General features: G+C 34.8%; 1 long non-coding RNA gene across 2 annotated transcripts; it reads left to right on the top strand.

The window, feature by feature from the left end:
- Positions 1 to 16,578: 16,578 nt before the first annotated feature.
- Positions 16,579 to 19,682, top strand: LOC114760478 (uncharacterized). 2 transcript variants are annotated; one of them, XR_003742062.1, is made up of 3 exons: positions 16,579 to 16,816; positions 18,550 to 18,824; positions 19,619 to 19,682. It is a non-coding gene; the product is annotated as an uncharacterized LOC114760478 (long non-coding RNA). The 2 variants fall into 2 exon arrangements; XR_003742063.1 differs by having other exon boundaries at positions 19,628 to 19,664.
- Positions 19,683 to 20,255: the final 573 nt, after the last annotated feature.

Raw genomic sequence — 20,255 nt, 5'->3', positions numbered from 1 at the left:
TTCCCATAGAAGAAGATTCTTGTAATTCTTGATCATATCGAAGAATGGGATCAGTTTTGAGCAGCTAGAGGGTGGGATCAGTTTGGTCAAGGAAGCAGGGTCATTGGTGCTACATGGGATGAACAGTCGTTAGTGAGTCTTGGTATTCAAAGAATTTTTTATGCAGGGAAATCTGCTTTGGAGGTGCCTGTTTGGTAAATAATGGTTGAATGGCAATTTGCCTTTTTTTTTTGGGTTCAATTAAGGAGCACCCGATTCGATCAGGTGACTTGATGGGACATGGGAGGCACAATGCTGCTTCACCATCAAGCCAAAATTTCGATCGACTTGAGAATTTGCGTTGATCCTCTCCTAAGAAAGCACTTACAACTATAGCTGGTAATTCAGGAGGGTCCGGCCTGCTCGAGTGATCCCAAATTCAGACCTGTCTAAGTAAGCCCGAACACGTGGCAAACTTCCGTTTTTTTTTTACCAGCTATATGGAAAATCTCATGAAACCAAGCCCACCCTCAACAATTCAGGATTTTGGGCTGCCTACAAACCGGAATTGTTAGGCCTTTATGATTTCGCAATTTTTAAGGTTTAGTTTGCTTTTACCTTCAAAAGAAAAAAAATCTTCAACCAAAGCTACAACAATCCATAATTTGAACAAGAGAGATCATGAAAATGACATGAAGAACAAAGATTAGAAGTTGGTTAAAAAATAAAGCTACGAATACAAATCCGTCAAGATAAATAATCAAACAATTAGGTATACTTTTATTTAAAAATAGCTTACTAAACGTCAGAATTTAAAATTAAGTTCCAGTATATTTATTTAAAAATAATTACAGTTTTTTGAACGTTAAATTGTTACAATGTTAAGTGTCAGTGGAAGTCTCGCTTAGTATGGAGTCAGCCTGGGCTTAATTAAAAAGAGGAAATTTTCATTTAAGTATTAAGCTTCTGAATTCAAATGTGGCATCCAATTTTCGCTTTCATATTGAAAGGAGCACCATGCCATGTTATCAACATAGGAGTTGGGTAACGAGCATAACTCAAAAGGATTTCGTCCTTTGGAGTTTCGTCCTTTGTAACATCACCCTTATAAAAATTATTAAAAAATACGCTCCTTTGTTTTCCTAGAAGATGACAGGGATTGTGACCTTTTTTTTTTTGTAAAAATATTTCTAAGACGATGTGTTTGTAGCCCTCTTAAGAAGACTAATACCCGTAAATATCTTTTCCACACTTTGTTTTCTCCGTTTGCCACCTTTTTGTATCTTTCTGTGTAAACTAAAGCCGTTAAAATTAAGGGAACAAGACCGCAAGCTACACGAATGTGTATCCTATTTGGTTAAGCCATGAGTACAGTTGGATTTTATCAACTTGCTTTATTTAATCTTCTTTGGACATGGACATGGGCATGTGGTTTTTCCATCGCCATGATTATTAAATTTACCATCATTGCATAGATCACACAATAGAATACTACTTCCCCTTCCTTAATATAAGATATACTTAATTAATTTAAGTTGACTAAGAAAAATATTTAAATTAGTTTTTTGTCAAAAATATGCATTAGTTTCCTTAAAGTATCCTTTTAAATCATTGAAACTACCATTTGATGCAAACTCCCTTAATATATATAATTAATCAGGTTAGTTTGAATAAATAAGGAGAATAAAATAGATTGTAGTTTATATTTAGAATATAATTCAACTTCCTCAATTACTAGCTCTATCTTATATCAAGAACTGAAAGTACTAGAATAACTTCAAATTATATATGAAAGTTTTAATATTCATAGACATATTCCTCTATGCACAATGAAGGTCATTATCTCTACACCTATCTATTGAATTTCTCCCACTACTTTTAGGCTCTGCTTGGATAAGAAGAAAAATTAAAAGGAGAGAAAATAGAGAGAAGGAAAAAGTAGAGGGAAGTTGTTATCAACCCTCTTGTTTGGATGGATGAGAGAAAATAAAGAAGAAAGAAAATTAGCAAATATATAAATGACTAAAATGTTCTTATCAAAATATATCATATGTAAAATTAAATTAAATTAAATATTGCAATAAAAAATTATATTAGCATTAGCATTATCAAATAATTTAAAATCAAGTTATTTGGTTTATATATATTTTCAGATTATTATGTTTTAAAACCAAATTATTTAATAAAAATATTGTTTTAAGACAAAAAAAATAAAAGGTAAATAACTTTTTAAATATAATATAAGAAAATAAATATGGAGAGGAAGAGAGAGGATGGGCAGTCATGAAAATCTTGTTTTCCTTCCCAAATCTCTCCATATATGGAGAGAAAATTTGAAGAGAAAATGAGGCATAGAACCCACTTTATTTTCTTCTCCATTTTCTTCCTCCACATTTTCTCCCATATTCAAACAAGAGAAAACTTGTTTCTCTTCATGTTTTCTTTTTTAGTTTTCTCTTTTCCTAATTTTCTCTCTATCTAAGCAAGGGGTTAGTGGAGAGGAGCCATTTCCTACGCGTTAATGAAATTATTAATGCTTTTTCCACGTCACCCTGCTACCATATTCTTGGTGAGCCACAAGATTTAATTTATATACATTTTCAATAAAAGAAAAAAAATTAGGTCTCTTTTTTAGCTTTACCCTATGCTTTTGCCATTTTATGAAGCCCTGGTGGGGCGCGGGCGGCTGACTCAAGGGCCCCCCAAACCGCACGAAATGGTTGCCTTTTACATGGCTCATGAGGAAGATTTAAATATTTAAAAAAAATGGGGGTCCCGATCTGTTATTTTTTCCGTTTTAAACGGGGTCCTTAACTTCAGTTTCCCGCAAATGTTTCTTTATAGCTGTCGTTGCGGTCGTTTCCTTCTCTTCTCCCCGTCTCTCCGTCTTCGCACCGTCATTCTCTCCCATTTCTTTTTTTCGTGTTACGTCATTTTGGCAAGTAAAATTATCCCTGATTACAAAAATTTTTTCATAAAAGTTATTTTATTTTTGTTAGAACTATCTAATAATAGTAATTTTATGTTATTTAGAGAAAAATTTTTATCTCAAGTTTAGAGCAAGTGGTAAGTTTTGATGAGTGTTAACTGTAATATTGTAGATCTATTATACTAGAGTATTTCTATCGGTTTAGATTTATTCATTTATTGGTTTTAGTATTTAAAAATTAATTTTTAGTTAAAAAAATCTTTTATTTATGAGACACCATATTTATACCGATTAAAATTAAGTTAAATAATTTATTTGGATCATTTGACATATTATTGAGATTTTAATCGGTTTAGTTTTATTATTGGGTGACTGGAAGTTTTAAAATAATTATTTTAGCTAAAAAATCTGTTATTTGTGAAAAAAATGATAATTATACTATTAAAATTTTGATTAGATTATTTATTTATAAATATTTGAGGTGCTATTTAATTTTTGATGATTTGGTTTAAGATTTAAACTTCAAATGAGATTTTTAAAATTTAAAATATAATAATTTCATATTTAAAAATGTTAGAAAATTCTTTTTAGTAAAGTAAATAATGTGAAGGATGTAAATGAATAATTTGGCTTCTTAAAAAATTATAAGTTAGTTATAAAATACTTAGTTTGGGTTATGAAAGTGTGAAAATTTAGAATGAAAATAAAATAAAATAAAATAAGAAACTTAACTAATATATAAGCTTAATTAATTAATTAATTAACTAGCTTATATTAATATATGGTTATATTAATGTGTAGATTAATTATTGGATTATTGGTTTGAGCACGGGATTGACTTTGTGGTAATCTTTTTATAGCTTAAGTAAAAAGTAACTACTTTTCACTTGTTATATATGATTTTATGATGTTTGTGAGTGATTTCAAATTACATGATATTCTTAAAATGCCATTAGGATATGATTTAAGCAATAAAATGTATTATTATTGAAATTGCCTTGAGATACTTAATGTTATTGAAAAAATAGTTATGAAATTATAAATTTATAAAGTTGTCATGTAGGACATGAATTTATTGAGAAATGATTTTGAGGATTGATGTTGATTATTGAAATTTAAAAATCTTGATTTTGGTAAATGTATTGGTAAGTAATTATTTTATAAATTTCATGAGTATAAATACGAGAGAGGATGGTGAATGTGGATTGATGGGAGGCATATTACAGAAAAAATAAGGGGTGAATTTTGTACATATTATATAGGTAATTATATAATAGGACACCAGATGTATACTGGTTGATCCTTTGGCCCTTTTGCGTGCTGTAGGGCATATGACATCTCGCTAGTAGGCTAGAGGTGAAACCCATGGTCCGGTCTTGTGTTCTGTGGATTTTGGCCTGTTCACATCACTTGATTAGTGAGCTTATTGTGTTGAGCTACCAGTCACATAAATCAGTACTAGTAGCCAATGGGTTCAGTCAGAGGAAAAAAAGTGTGCGAAAATAAGGTGGAATTGAGAGTGAGATATTGTATTTAGATATATACATATATATAACCATGTGACAATTGTGAATGTTATTATTTTTGTAACTGTTCCACTTGACACCTTCCAAGCACTTGTTTGTATGCTTGATGAGTAGGATTGTTGACTCCTGAGACTTTTGTCTCATCCTATAGTTTAAAATTTTCAAGTAATAGCTCTAGGGCTGGTCCTTCAGGAAAGGCGGCAAAGGGTTGGCTATCAAGTTTGTCTTGTATATCCTCATTTTTGTCATGTGATGAGTATTTATATATTGCCACATATAGCTCTTTTAATGTACCCTGATTTATCTAAGAGTGATTGATGATGCCTTTTGTCGTCAAAGCACTCAATTAAACTAGGTCCCAATTAATTTGTAGTTTAGGTCACCTAGGTCATTACTTCCAAGGAGCAAGTTATGGGTTTCTTTAGGTAAAAATTTAGGTGATAAAAAAATGCAATAAATGGACCTAAACTAAAATGCAAAATTCTAATCTAAATGCAAGATGCAAATATCCTAAAATCTATATGAAAATTAAATTAAACTAAATGAATGCAATGCAATTTTTGGGGGGTTTTTTTGAAAGAAAATAAAAATAATGAATAAAGAAAATTAATCAGAAAGAAAGAAAATTAAGAAGTAAAAATTGAGAAGTTCTCTTCAGGTAGGTAGAGGGGACAACTTAGGATTTGCATGGATTTAACCTTCATAACCTTAATCAGTTAATTAGACCAAAGGGAAGTGATAAGAGAGTGGAATTAATAAACTTAATTACCTATTTGAAACAAAGGGAACCCTCAAATTCAAAAACCCTTAAACCATTAGAGAACTCATAACAGTATAAGGTTGGTTAATTAAGCTTATTAAAACCAATGAAGATAATTCAATTAATTTTGGAATTATGTTTGAAATTATCCAATTAAACAACTAGACAATTAACCAACTTAATTAAACAATTAAGAGGCAAAAGAACCCAAATTTTGCAATTCAAACCACATTGATAATTAAACTCATAATGAAAACTCAATTATAAATTCAATTAACAATGCAAAGGTTCTAAACATAAATTCCAACAAGTATCTTGGCACAAATAAGATCCAAATATCAATTTAATCCAAGAATAAAATGACAATCTAGAACTAAATTGTCTCAACAAAATTACAACTTGAAATCATTTAAAACTAAACAATTTCAAGTCCTTGAATTAAAAAGATAAATGGAACATCACTCCCTTGTGGTCTTCAAGTGCTAGCCCAAGGCTCTAGTCTCCTCCATGCTCCTCCCAAGTTGCCTCCCTATAAGCTTAAGCTTCCATCAAAATGTCTCTTCCTCCAAACTTGTTAGATGCCACGGCATGAATGATGGGTGTAGATGAGAAGCTGTGCGTGCAGTGAGAAAAAAATGAATGGATGATGATGAGGGGTGATGATGATTGTTGGGTGGACGTGGAATGAAAAGGAAAAATGGAAAAGGGCGTGAGGCTAGAGGAGTAGCGGTGAAAGGGGAAGATTTGACGTTGGGTTGATGATGGTCTGAATGGAGATGGAAAGAGAGTGATATGTAGGCGTGTAGGGTTAGAGGGATTATTTTAGGGAGAGAAAAGGAAATTTTTTGGATCCAAAACTCAAGCCCATTAGTAATTAATTGACCCACTTGATATTAGCCATTGGATTGTGCTTAAATTCCAAGAAACAATCTTGCACCATTGGATTTCCTATATGCTCTTTCTTGACCTACAAGAATTTAAGTGCATCCATTAATGTAGATTATATCCAAATAAAATATAATCTAAAAATTAAATATTAGATATGCACAAAAATTAGGCAAGAAATTGCAAAACTTTCTAAAAATAATCTTTCTAAAAATATGAGACTTGTTTCCAAAGAAATAGGAAAAATTAATTCCAAGTCAAAAATAGGAAAGCACAAAATATCTATATTTTTAATCCAAAATCTCAATTTTTATGCAAAATCCAAAAATCAACCAATTATCCAATAATGCATAAAAAATCTAATTAAGCTCAAAATTATCATTTAAATCCTAATTAATGTGGGATAAAATATATAAAAATTGGGCTTTATCAATTCCCCCACACTTAGCCTTTGCACTCCTGGGCAAAGCAAATGAAGACCAAAGAACAAAGAAAATCAAACAAAGTGAATGTTCCAATCACAAGAAAAAGCAAGTCAAAGCATTCAACATCTCTCTTATCCAAGTAATCTTCTCATGAATCAAGAAAACAAACATCATGGCAATTTACTTGACAAAGGGGAATCTAAGTCAGAAATCCCTCACCAAGGTTAATGTGTATGTCACTCATCACTCAAAAGTGTATTGGCTTGTGTTTACACTCAAAATCATCCTACCCAATCCTCTTTCCATAGGCTTGACAAGAATCTAAATTCTCCACCAATCATAAAGCAATTACAAGCATAAATCAAAAGGACTTTTATTAGGTTGTAATGGGGCTAAGGTAAATAAAGAAAGATAGAGTGTTTGGGAAAACAAAGGTGAACATCTTAGGAAATGAAGAGAACAATGAAAAAAATATAATGGAATGCAAGAAACTAAATTAAACTTGAATTGGGTCATTCTTCTTCTTCTTCTCTTTTTTTTTTTTCCAGCTCCTTTTTTTTTTTTTTTACTTTCTTAGGCCGTTATATATATGCTCTTTTGACGCGAACCTTCATATTGGTGATACAAAGGCCCGGTTACTCAAGCATGGATAACTCATTGGCACTAAGATGCTACTAGCACGCTCATAGCCCTTACTGGCCGTTTGACGCGAAGATCGACATTGGTGATGAAGATCCCCGGTTACTAAGCACAGCTTAAACTAGAGGAGCGGAATCTTATTACAATATTTTTTTTCTTTTTTTTTTTTTTTTTTCAAATTGACCCAAACCATGACTCCAAATGTGTTCCTCCATCCCAAGCACATATAATATAACACTCTTCAACTCCTAAGACATTCAGAAGGGGTAGGATTTTTTTTTTTTTTGGCTATGGGTTAAGAGAAAAAAATGATGAAGGCTCAAAAGGGGTTAAGCAAAGGATAAATGCAGAAAAGGGTAGGCTTTTGGCTTATCTGGCTAGAAAAATTGAAATGAATGCCTTTATCATCTTTATGAATGCAAATGCACAAATGTGGTCTCAAACAAGATTCAAGTCAAGTTCTAGATCAAGGAAAGAGATAGGAGTATACACACATGAAAAGAAGAAATGCATCAGGCTCAAAACCTCACTAGGTACATGATTACTAGCTTAAATTCACCTAAGTCAAATCCATTGCCACTTAGTTTATCCACTCAAGACATGATCAATCACTTTTCAAATCAAGAATGCATCATACTTGAATCACTTCAAACTTGCAATCTTCACATTCAAAACAAAACGAAACAAAACATTTTTTTTTTGTAAGAGGAACTAAAACAAAAGTAAAAACACACCAAAAAAAAAGGAAAAAAAAACTAAAAGAATGAAATCCCTCCCCCACACTTAAACAATGCATTGTCCTCAATGCAGAACACATAGGCAAGTCACAAAGCAAGTAGTATCCAGCACAGCCCAACTCAATAATATGACAATGCAAAGCAAAAAGAGTGAAGGGAAGGAATACAACCAAGGCTACGTGGCGTCTCGTAGTGTGATAACCTCTACATCTTGGGTAGAGAACCCCTCGTAGTAAGGCTTCAAGCGATGACCATTGACTGTAAAGCATCTTCCAGTTGGCTCTCTCTTAATCTCTACAGCACCATAGGGAAAAACATTAGTGACAATAAAAGGTCCCTCCCATCTAGAACGGAGCTTACCAGGCATGAATTTAAGTCTAGAGACATAAAGTAGAACTTTTTGGCCCACGTGAAACTCCCTTCTTAAGATGAGCTTATCATGGATAGCCTTGGTCCTTTCCTTGTAGATCCGAGCATTCTCATAGGCTTCTCTCCTAAGCTCTTCAAGTTCTTGCAATTGTAACTTTCTTTCAACACCAGCACTAGCAAGATCAAGGCTGCAGCTTTTGATGGCCCAATATGCCTTGTGCTCCACCTCTACTGGCAGATGACAAGCCTTACCAAAGACAATTCGATATGGGGACATTCCAATTGGGCTTTTATATGCTGTACGATATGCCCAGAGTGCATCATCCAGCCTCTTGCTCCAATCCTTTCTGTTAGGTTGCACTGTCTTTTCAAGAATGAGCTTAATTTCTCTGTTTGAGAGTTCTGCTTGACCGTTTGTCTGAGGGTGGTATGGAGTAGCCACCTTATGCATCACACCATACTTGCTCAGTAAGCTCTGCATACTTCGGTTGCAAAAATGAGTACCCTGATCGCTAATGATAGCTCTTGGGATTCCAAACCTGCAGAAGATGTGAGACCTGACAAAAGAAACCACTACAGAAGAGTCATTAGTACGAGTGGGGATTGCCTCAACCCACTTAGAGACATAATCCACAGCAAGCAGAATGTAAACATAACCAAATGAAGTAGGAAAAGGTCCCATGAAATCAATACCCCAAACGTCAAAACTTCACAGAACAACAGCGGCTGTTGAGGCATCTCATGCTTCCTAGAAATATTGCCAACAAATTGGCACCTGGAACACTTCTTACAAAACTCGTGGGCATCATGGAATAGAGTGGGCCAAAATAACCCACTTTCTAAAACCTTCCTAGCAGTACGCTTAGCACTAAAGTGCCCTCCACAAGCAAGAGTGTGACAAAATGTCAACACAGATTCAAATTCACTATCAGGAATGCATCGCCTAATAACCTGATCATTGCAAATGTGCCACAAGTAGGGATCATCCCATATATAGAACCTAGCATCACTCTTAAACTTGTTTAATTGATGCTTATTCATATCAGTTGGTAAAACAGATGCAGCCAGATAATTAGCAATGTCAGCATACCACGGAACAGTCATATCAACTCCACAAAGTCTATTATCAGGAAAATCATCTAAGGGTAAAGAAGATGTTACCACAGGAGTCTCAATCCTACTCAAGTGATCAGCTACCATGTTCTCTGCACCGCTCTTATCACGGATCTCCACATCAAACTCCTGTATCAGCATTACCCATCTAATCAAGCGGGGTTTGGAGTCTGGCTTCTTGAACAAGTACTTGATAGCCGAATGATCTGTAAAGACAGTCACTTTTGTGTGGAGGATGTAAGAACGAAATTTCTCAAGCCCAAACACAATTGCAAATAGCTCTTTCTCGTGGTTGTGTAATTAGCCTGGGTGGCATCCAGTGTCCGTGATGCATATGCTATGATATGTTGCCGCTTTTCTATTCTCTGAGCAAGAACTGCACCCAATGCATAATCAGAAGCATCACACAAGAGCTCAAAGGGAAGGCTCCAATTAGGTGGCTGAATGATAGGAGGTGTAGTGAGTCGCTTTTTCAACTCATCCCAAGCACACCTACAAGCATCATCAAAAACAAAGCCCACATCTTTCTGCAGTAAACGAGATAATGGTAATGCAATTTTACTAAAGTCCTGAATGAATCGCCTGTAAAATCCAGCATGCCCAAGAAAAGAGCGCACATCTTTCACACAAGAGGGATATGGAAGAGATGAAATAATATCAATTTTGGCTTTATCAACCTCAATGCCATCATGTGAGACAACATGTCCTAAAACAATGCCTTTCTTGACCATAAAATGACATTTCTCAAAATTCAGCACAAGATTATATTCAATGCATCTTTCCAAAACCCTATCCAAACTAGCTAAGCATGCATCAAAAGAATCACCATAGACAGTGAAATCATCCATAAATACTTCCATGCAATGCTCAAGAAAATCAGAAAATATGGAGACCATGCAACGCTGAAAAGTGCCAGGTGCATTACATAATCCAAACGGCATGCGTCTGTATGCAAAGGTTCCAAATGGACATGTGAATGTGGTCTTATCCTGATCCTCAGGTGCAATAGAAATTTGAAAATATCCAGAAAAACCATCCAAAAAGCAATAATGGGATCTACCAGCCAGTCTTTCAAGCATTTGATCAATAAAGGGAAGGGGGTAATGATCTTTTCTGGTCACAGAATTCAACTTCCTATAATCAATACATACCCTCCAGCTATTCTGGACTCTAGTTGGAACAAGCTCACCTTCATCATTACGAATAACAGTAATACCAGTCTTTTTCGGAACTACCTGAACCGGACTAACCCACTGGCTATCAGAAATGGGATAGATTATACCTGCAGAAAGAAGTTTAGAAACCTCTTTCTTTACCACATCAAGAATCAATGGGTTGAGTCGCCTCTGTGGCTGACGCACAGCTTTGGCACTATCCTCTAACAAAATCCGGTGCATGCACACATTAGGGCTAATTCCAGGAATATCAGCAAGAGTCCATCCAATAGCTTTCATCCTTCTTTTCAGCACCTCCAGGAGGCGAATTTCTTCATCAACAGCTATGTCGCTAGCTAGAATCACTGGCAATGTCTCATCTTCCCCCAAATAGGCATATTTCAGCGAATCAGGAAGTGGCTTTAGCTCTAAAGAAGGAGCTTGCTCAATTGAGGGCACGAGGGGCTTCAAATCAATGTTAGTCAAACTAGAAACCTGCATTGAAGACTCACAAGCAAAAGAGCAGACTTTCCCAACTTGGGAATCATTAGCAGGAACAGTAACAACAGAAGAATCAGATAATACGCCACAATTCATGAAAGAAGTGCCATCAGTAGCACTCATGTCATCAGAGACCTCTATATCAGGGACATGATCAATGTTAACTAACAGCTCAGAGTCAGGTAATGTAGATGAATCAGTTGCATCTATAGCATCAATCACACTAAGTAACTGAGAGAGTCCATGTGAATCAACAGAAGTACTAGATGAGGAATCACTGAAAGTGCCAAGTCTATGGACAGGTGCAGAAGAATCAAAACTAGAATGTCTAACAATCTCAATGAAATCAGTGAAAACATCAATATCAGCAGCATCTATACCAGTACAAGTATCACAACTACCAATTTCAGAACATGAACAAGAGATAGAATCATCTAAGCCAACAATATCACATGATCTACTTATCATACTATCTCTAAAATCTATGACAGCATCATCAGTAATAATGTCAACAAAACTAACATCAATCTCAGCACAACTATCAGGTGGATGTCTCATAGAGTCAAGCACATCAAATCTAATGATTTTACCAGCAAATTCCATAGTAAGAGTACCAGCATGCACATCTATCATAGCCCTAGCAGTCTTAAGAAATGGCCTACCCAAAATCAAAGATGAATGTCCCTTTTGCCTAAATCTAGCATCATCCATATCAAGAACATAGAAGTCTGCAGGAAATATGAGATCTTTTACCTTCACCAAGACATCCTCCAAGACTCCTTCTGGAACTACACAGCGTCTGTCAGCAAGAGAAGCGATTAGATTTGTAGGCTTAAGATCCACACCTTGAAGTTGAGCAAAAACTGATTTTGGCATGACATTGATAGCCGCTCCTAGATCTGCTAGAGCATCTGAAAACTCAATGTTACCAATGGTGCACGGTATGAGAAAGCTACCAGGATCCTTGCACTTCACTGGCATTGGCATTTGATAAAGAGAGGAGACAACCGCCCCTAAGTCAACTTTGCCATCATGCTTAAGCCTTCTCTTGGTGGTACACAACTCCTTCAAAAACTTCGCATACTTAGGCACTTGTGCAACTAGATCAACTAATGGAACATTGATCACCACCTTTTTGAAGATATCATAAACCTCTTTGAACATCTCAGCTTCTTTCTTTTTCCTTTCAGCCCTAATCACCCCTGTAGGAAAAGGTAAGACTTGCTCGCTCACTTTCTTCCCTTCCCCATCTTTTTCTTGCTCTTCTTGCAATGCCACATGTGGTGTTGATAAAGTGGACTTATTATGCGATGTGGAAGCAGGGGGAGAATCTTTAATGATAGCTTCCTTGTCCGTTGAAGCATGGGTAGTGACAGGATCTGCAGAGGTAATTGAATTTCCGCTTCTAAGAGATATAGCATTAATTCCACCAATGTTAGGATTTGCTGGGTGCCAACATTAGGGTTAACTACTACTTGAGATGGCAACTTCCCTGAGCCTTGACTTTGCATGTTACTAAATGCATTAGATAACTGCCCAATTGAGTTTGAAGATTCTGAATTTCTTGGCTATGTTGCAAATCCTTTTGTTCAAACTTATCCATCAGGAGTTTCATCATGCCTTCTAACTTTGAACTCTCATCTTGATTGGGCATAGTTTGCCTAACTTGTTGGAACATTTTACCACCAGAAGAGTTTATGCCTTGATTGAACTGTGATTGTTGAGGCTGGCCACTCCCATATCTGAGATTTGGATGGTCACGCCATCCAGGGTTGTATGTATTTGAGTAAGGATCATATTTCTGGCCACCTTGAGTCATAGGCTTAGTGTGGTATACTGCATTACACGAGTCAACTCCATCATTTAGGTAAGGGCAAGAGTCAGTGGTGTGAGTAGCTAGAGAGCAAATAGAGCAAAGTGGCCCAATTAAAGCTGTAGAGTCAGCTTGTGGGGTGAAAGTAGAGGAAGATCCCACAGAAGGAGCCATATTTTGGGAGTTTTTCATCTGAAATACAACCATTTTCTCCATAGCAGATGTTAACTTATCAATTTTACTCTCAAGGCGAGACTCAGAATAAGATGAATGCAATCCAACTTCATTTACTCTAGCTTGCTGCCTAGTACCAAACTGTTGGGTATTTTCAGCTTTCTTTTCAATCAATCTCCAAGCAGCTTCAACAGTCAAGTCAAGAAGAGCACTTCCAGCAGCAGAATCTAGTAAATCTCTCTCAAGAGGCAAGAGCCCTTCATGAAAATATTGAATCAACAATGTATCTGAAATTTGGTGGTGAGGGCAACTGGATAACAATGCCTTAAAGCGCTCATAATACTCATATAAGGATTCCCCAGACATTTGTCGACAACCACAAATATCCTTCCTGATGGAGGAAGTACGAGATGCTGGGAAATACTTTTCCAAAAACAACCTTTTCAGCTGGTCCCATGAAGTAATGAATCCAGGAGGTAACCGAAGAAGCCAATTCTTCGCAGAACCTTCCAAAGAAAATGGGAAGGCACGCATCTTAATCTGATCCTCAGACACACCAGAAGGCTTCATAGCAGTACAGATCATATGAAAAGTCTTCAAGTGATTGTATGGATCCTCGCCTGCAAGACCATTAAATTTTGGAAGTAAGTGAATCAATCCAGACTTTAACTCAAAATCAGTGTCAATATCAGGATAATTAATGCACCAATTTTGAAAATGCAAATCAGGTGAAACCAATTCCTTGATAGTCCTAGCAGGATTAGCCATGCTACTGTCAAAATGAGAAGAGTCAGGACAATTAGAGGAATCAGCAGTTAACTTAACAGAAGAATCACTTTCTATAAGATTGCTAGCTTGAGCCCTCCTTCTTTGATGAAAAGTCCTCTCAATCTCAGGATCAAGTTCAAACAATTCTTTGCTAGAGGATCTAGTCATGCACTAAGCAACTATCACAAATCAAAGTGAAATGAAAAGAAGGAAAGAAAAAAATGCACCGAAAAAAAAAAACAGAGAAAGAAAATGCAAAATCACCTAGAAATCAAACCTAAAGTTTAACCATTGCTCCCCGGCAACGGCGCCAAAATTGATGATGCCTTTTGTCGTCAAAGCACTCAATTAAACTAGGTCCCAATTAATTTGTAGTTTAGGGTCAACCTAGGTCATTACTTCCAAGGAGCAAGTTATGGGTTTCTTTAAGTAAAAATTTAGGTGATAAAAAAATGCAATAAATCGGACCTAAACTAAAATGTAAAATTCTAACTCTAAAATGCAAGATGCAAATATCCTAAAATCTATATGAAAATTAAATTAAACTAAATGAATGCAATGCAATTTTTGGGGGGTTTTTTTGAAAGAAAATAAAAATAATGAATAAAGAAAATTAATCAGAAAGAAAAGAAAATTAAGAAGTGAAAATTGAGAAGTTCTCTTCAGGTAAGGTAGAGGGGACAACTTAGGATTTGCATGGATTTAACCTTCATAGCCTTAATCAGTTAATTAGACCAAAGGGAAGTGATAAGAGAGTGGAATTAATAAACTTAATCACCTATTTGAAACAAAGGGAACCCTCAAATTCAAAAACCCTTAAACCATTAGAGAACTCATAACAGTGTAAGGTTGGTTAATTAAACCTATTAAAACCAATGAAGATAATTCAATTTAATTTTGGAATTTATGTTTGAAATTATCCAGTTAAACAACTAGACAATTAACCAACTTAATTAAACAACTAAGAGGCAAAAGAACCCAAATTTTGCAATTCAAACCACATTGATAATTAAACTCATAATGAAAACTCAATTATAAATTCAATTAACAATGCAAAGGTTCTAAACATAAATTCCAACAAGTATCTTGGCATAAATAAGATCCAAATATCAATTTAATCTAAGAATAAAATCGACAATCTAGAACTAAATTGTCTCAACAAAATTACAACTTGAACTCATTTAAAACTTAACAATTTCAAGTCCTTGAATTAAAAAGATAAATGAAACATCACTCCCTTGTGGTCTTCAAGTGCTAGCCCAAGGCTCTAGTTTCCTCCATGCTCCTCCCAAGTTGCCTCCCTATAAGCTTAAGCTTCCATCAAAATGTCTCTTCCTCCAAACTTGTTAGATGCCACGGCCATGAATGATGGGTGTAGATGAGAAGCTGTGCGTGCAGTGAGAAAAAAATGAATGGATGATGATGAGGGGTGATGATGATTGTTGGGTGGACGTGGAATGAAAAGGAAAAATGGAAAAGGGCGTGAGGCTAGAGGAGTAGCGGTGAAAGGGGAAGATTTGACGTTGGGTTGATGATGGTCTGAATGGAGATGGAAAGAGAGTGATATGTAGGCGTGTTAGAGGGATTATTTTAGGAGAGAAAAGGAAATTTTCTTGGATCCAAAACTCAAGCCCATTAGTAATTAACTGACCCACTTGATATTAGCCATTGGATTGTGCTTAAATTCCAAGAAACAATCTTGCACCATTGGATTTCCCATATACTCTTTCTTGACCTACAAGAATTTAAGTGCATCTATTAATGTAGATTATATCCAAATAAATATAATCTCTATCAAAATTAAATATTAGATATGCACAAAAATTAGGCAAGAAATTGCAAAACTTTCTAAAACTAATCTTTCTAAAAATATGAGACTTGTTTCCAAAGAAATAGGAAAAATTGATTCCAAGTCAAAAATAGGAAAGCACAAAATATCTATATTTTTAATCCAAAATCTTACTTTTTATGCAAAATCCAAAAATCAAAAAATGTATCCAATAATGCATAAAAAATCTAATTAAGCTCAAAATTATCATTTAAATTCTAATTTAATGTGGGATAAAATGTATAAAAATTGGGTTTTATCAGTGATTGTCTTGGTTATTTTTGTTGTAGGATTGCATGCTAGTAGAAGACCAGAGGTCTTCAAGGGTTTGCTTGTGTTATTGAGTTGTGAATCCACAATGATTTTTGAAAATAGTTAATTACTGTCAGTTTAGAAGAATTTTATTCAAAAAATATCATATTATAGGCTTAGAGTTAAAAGTGATATTCTAAATTTCGTAAAACCCAAGACCCAATTTGTTTAGTAAAGCCCAACACCCAATTTGTTTATTTTCATAACTAATTATTAGTTCGAGTCTTTTTTATTATGGTTAACATTTCTGGCGAATCAAATTTCTTTCTTTTTTTTTTATAATCATGGTAGCCCTTTCAAAGATTATATTAAGATTGTTTCCTACCATGGTTAGTATTATTAAATTTTGAATTTAAAAAGGTTAGTAACAGGTTAGAAATAATTGTTGTTACAGCTCAAATGTGTTAAGATTCATGGCGCAGCGAGCCACATCATCCTCTTGTATCTATCACAAATGGACTTATGATGTGTTTCTTAGTTTTTATGGCGATGATACTCGCTTAAGTTTCATCGGCCATCTCTATGAAGCTCTACGTCAAAGGGGAATTCATGCCTTTATTGATGACGAATTCATTAGGACGGGAAAAGAACTCACACATGCTCTTTTCAGGGCTATAGAAGAATCAAGAATAGCCACCATAGTTTTTTCAGAAAATTATGCAAACTCAACATTTTGTTTGGAGGAACTTGTAAAGATTTTGGATTGCTTCAAGGAAGAAGGCCGGTTGATATATCCAATCTTCTATTATGTGGAGCCATTAGAATTGCGACGACCAAGAGGAAACTACGCAGAGGCATTGGCTCGATTGGAGGAACGATTTAAAGATAACAAGCTGAAGGTGGAGAAATAGAAGAGGGCTTTGTCTGAAGCTGCTGAACTCAAAGGCTGTCATCTAAAACCAAAGTATACACATCTTTTTATATACCCTTTTCCCTTTTTTTGGGTAGAGTTAATTCGAATTTCCATGTTAGTACAATATGCTCAAACATAATCTATGAAGTCCAACATGAAAATAAAATTTTCGTCAATTATGTTCCATATTTGTCGGTTTTACAATATTTTATGGAAAAAATGTTTTTATTTTTTTCAAAAAGCCCTCACAAAATATTTTTGTATTTTATTTTTCTAAAGAAGATAAACAATAATCAAGCATGCCCTATACTTCCCTCAATAGCAGCTAAATTCGATTAACTAAAACACAATCAATTCATGTGATTACTTTAATTTTTTCCCCTAATCATTGCAATTGAATTTAAGGTCATGATGCCACACTTGCATATATCATCACTTATTGTGTGAGGAATGAAACTACTATTTTCAATATAGAAGATCAGGTTAAAAAAAAAAAACAAGTTTTTATTTCTAAATTGACACATCGAATAGTTGGATTAAAAGTAAACTTCTTACATATTGGTCAAGATTGCAAAAGAACAAGAGTGTATTACAAGGATCATCTGTGAAGTGGCTACTAGGATTAATCAGGAGCCTTTGCATTACAAATTATGCTATTGGACTTGCATCTCAAGTGAAGGAAGTCATCTCTTGTTTAGATCTTTGGTCTACTAGGAAAATTAAGATGATAGGAATTTGGGGACCTAGTGGTCTAGGTAAATCAACTATTGCAAGAGCTGTGTATAATTCGATCGCTGATAATTTTGACAGTTTATGCTTTCTTTCCAATGTAAGAAAACAATCTAAAAATGCTGAATGGTTTGTCACATCTTTAGGAGACATTACTGTATAAATTAGTCATGGAGAAAGATCTCAAATTGGGAGATTATCATGAAGGAATACCAATAATAGAACATAGGCTTAGTCAAAAGAAGACTCTTTTGATTCTTGATGATGTTGAAAAATTGGACCAATTAGAAGTGCTTGCTGGAAGTTGTAATTGGTTTGGTTGTGGAACTAGAATCATCATCACCACTAGGGATAAGCAATTGCTTGTGAGTCATGATGTTGAAAGCATTTATGATGTCAAAGAATTGAACTACAAGGAGTCTCTTAAGTTGCTTAGTTGGTATGCCTTTAAAAAGAAAAATATGGATTCCACCTACATGGAGGTTTGCAATCGTGCAATACATTATTCGTGTGGATTTCCATTAGCTTTAGAAGTGATTGGTTCTAACTTGCATGGTAAGGGAGTCAATCACTGGAGTTCTGCATTGGATCAATTTAAGACAACACCGTATCAAAGAGTTTTGGAAGCCCTAAAATTAAGCTATGATACTTTAGGGGATGTTGAGAAAAAAGTTTTTCTTGATTTGACTGTCTTCTTCAATGGTAAAGAATTAGAAGATGTCAATTATACCCTATTGTGTATTCATGGAATACAGCTAGAATATGCTATTGAAGCACTAATTGATAAATCACTCACAAAGATTAAAGAAGATCGTATAAACAATGCATGACTTGATAGAAGATGTGCGTAAAGAGATTGTTCGACAAGAATCACCACATGAGCTGGGTGAACGTAGCAGGTTATGGTTCTATCAAGACATTCTTCATGTCTTACAACAGGACACAGTAAGATCACATATTCACATATACATATCCATTTTGTTTTATTTAAAATTTGCTCATGATTTGTACATATCTAAATTTTGAAATTTATTGTGTGTTTTTCATTTGAAAAGGAAACTAACAAGGTTGAAGCCATAATTCTAGATTTACCAAAAGGTATGGAAGTACAATGGAGTGGAGAGGCATTCATGAAGATAAAAATCTTAAAATGCTTGTGATAAGAAAAGCATGATTTTCCAAATGTCCCAAACATCTCCCAGACAGTTTAAGGTGGTTGGAATGGAAAGAATTTCCTTTCAAATTTTTAGCATATCATATGCGCCCAACAGAGCTTGTTTATCTAGACTAGTCTTTTAGTTATTGTGAATTGCTCCAACCATTTGATAAGGTGAGTGAATGTCTACCGCTTGCACTTTCTTTTCTTTCTTTGCCTAATTCTAAATGATATATGACATTTGTTTTGCAAAGGTTCCACAGTTTAAGTCGCGTGAATTTTAGAAATTGTAAAGTTTTACAGCAAATACCGGACTTATTTGGAGCTTCTAGTTTAAGAGAATTGTTGCTCGATTGTAGCACAAATTTAATTGAAATTCATGATTCAGTTGGATGTTTAAATAAAATAAATTGGGAAAATTGAGTGCCATGCGATGTAAAAAGTTGAAAGTTTTACCACCTGGCCTTAGGATGACGTCTCTTCAGCATCTCAACTTCTTCAGTTGCTCAAGTCTCAAGAATTTTCCTGAGATATTAGTCATGATGGAAGAAATGCAAAAACTTGATCCAAACAGGACAGCAATTACTGAATTGCGATCTTCAATTTGCAACCTCACTGAACTTAAAATCTTAAACATGGAGGAGTGTCCTAATCTTAAGCAACTACCAGCTAGCATTTGTATATTGCCAAACCTTTGGAAGCTAACAGCAAATGTTTGCGAAAGAATGAGGCATTTTAAGATATGTGAAGGTGACAAAGAAGCAAGCTTAAGTTGCTCAGCAATGTCTTTGAAATTAGAACATTTTCATTTCTCAGACTGCAATTTATCAGATGACTCTCTTGCTCTTGGTCTCCCTCACTTCCCAAATATGATACATTTAGATCTAAGTTTTAATAATTTCACAATTCTTCCTGAATGCATTAGAGAATATCGCAATTTGAAATATCTTTTGTTGGATAATTGCAAGCAAATTCAGCATATTCCAGGGATGCCACCAAACTTGGAAAAATTCAGTGCCATATGTTGCAAGTCATTGACTAAGTTTTCTAAAAGCCAAGTATTAAAGCAGATATCTCTCTTTTCACCAGCCATTCTCTCTAGTTATACGTACATGCATATTCTTCTATTACTTATGTGTTAGCTGGCATTTTTTTTAATAATTTTTTTGGTAATATGCAACGATAGGCACCCAACTTTAATCAAGGAAAAGAAACTTTATTTTGCAAGGAAAAAAGTTCCCAGGAAGGCTACACAATTGTAGTCGAGGAACTTGTATGTCATTTTGGGTTCGTACCATGTTCCCTCCCATATGTTTCTATGGATTCTTGTTAAAGATTATCAGGATTATATCCACAATTGCAAATTCTCTGTGTGCATCAATGATATCAAACTAGATATTTCTTCTAAGTGGCTTTTATTATCAACAATAAAGACCGATCACATATATATGTGTGATATGCAAAGTATAATTCACAATATTGAACTCCATGTAAATAGGTGGAACCAAGTGAAGGTTTCCATTGAGAGCAAAACACGGGAAAGATATTTTGGAGTACATGTATGCAATCTACAAAGTAACTTAGAAAATATTCAGTTCATGGATC

This window comes from Neltuma alba, unplaced genomic scaffold (genome assembly GCF_004799145.2).
Source record: "Neltuma alba isolate B1F8T4 unplaced genomic scaffold, ASM479914v2 tig00010982_pilon, whole genome shotgun sequence".
NCBI classification, from domain to species: domain Eukaryota; kingdom Viridiplantae; phylum Streptophyta; class Magnoliopsida; order Fabales; family Fabaceae; genus Neltuma; species Neltuma alba.
Note: the sequence above shows the minus strand (reverse complement) of the source record. Positions and strands in the feature narration are given on the sequence as shown.